Here is a 1,024-nt window from a genome sequence, read left to right as displayed (position 1 = left end):
ATGCTGTATCGAAAAACAATTCAGATTTTTGGATTTGGAACATAAATACTGACAAAGAGAGGCAGAAGGGATGTATTCTGAGGGTCCCGGAGGCATGGCCCCACCTCATCCATTTGCTTTAGGGCTGCCTAGTATCTCTCCTCCATGTTTCCTCTCATAACCTGTCTGTACTTTTCTGCCTCTTTTCACTGACTAAACACTGAACCTCATAACATCTATTTATAATAGCTTAATCCCACATGAAGTGAAGAGCAAGACTGTTTTACTTGTAATTTTTTGTGGACATGCAGTGTCTTTTTAGTAATAGTTAGCTGTGCATATTTTAGTCTTTTGGGTGGATGATTTTCAAATGGATCCTTAGGAGAATTTTAGTAACATGTCTGAAGAATGCAAGAGCAAAAACTTCCTGCCCCATTTTGTGAAAGGAAGAATACACCTAAACATGTGAACAAAAGAATGTAAGTTAAAATAGTAAGGTAAGCAGGGATGGAAAGAATCTCTAAATGTTACCATGTATGAAAACATATTTTATATGTGCATAGTATCTTCATTACTATTAATATTATGCTCCCTTCTCTCTAAAAAGATTTCTGGTGACCCTGAATCAATATTGATTTTTAATGTGTCATCTAGAAATCATGAGATGACTTATTCTAACAAACTTTATTATGATCACTCTCACTCCCTAATGGGTATCTTCCTAATCCTTCTTGTGGAAATCAAAATTTTCTCGAGTCCCTTAGAAAATAAAGCACAAATGTCCTAAGGAATCTGTTGTAGCCAATGAATTAATTTATGTTTTATGCATCTCGACTGCAATTTTTTTTATCTCCTAGGGATAATAAGGACAATATTCACTCAGATTAGACCAAATACACAAAGCAACTAATTTCAGGCCTTGAACGGTGGATAGCATAGGGCTGTAACCTTGAGGGCTGTAATGAGAGGTCAGGTGCAGAGAGCCAGTGAATCCTAGCTTTCTCCTCCAGCAGAGGCATCCTCATCACTGGCCTCAGAGGCTGAG

Source organism: Monodon monoceros, unplaced genomic scaffold (assembly GCF_005190385.1).
Source record: "Monodon monoceros isolate NGI ecotype Baffin Bay Population unplaced genomic scaffold, NGI_Narwhal_1 Super_Scaffold_10, whole genome shotgun sequence".
Classification (NCBI taxonomy): Eukaryota; Metazoa; Chordata; class Mammalia; order Artiodactyla; family Monodontidae; genus Monodon; species Monodon monoceros.
This window is presented reverse-complemented; position numbering follows the sequence as displayed.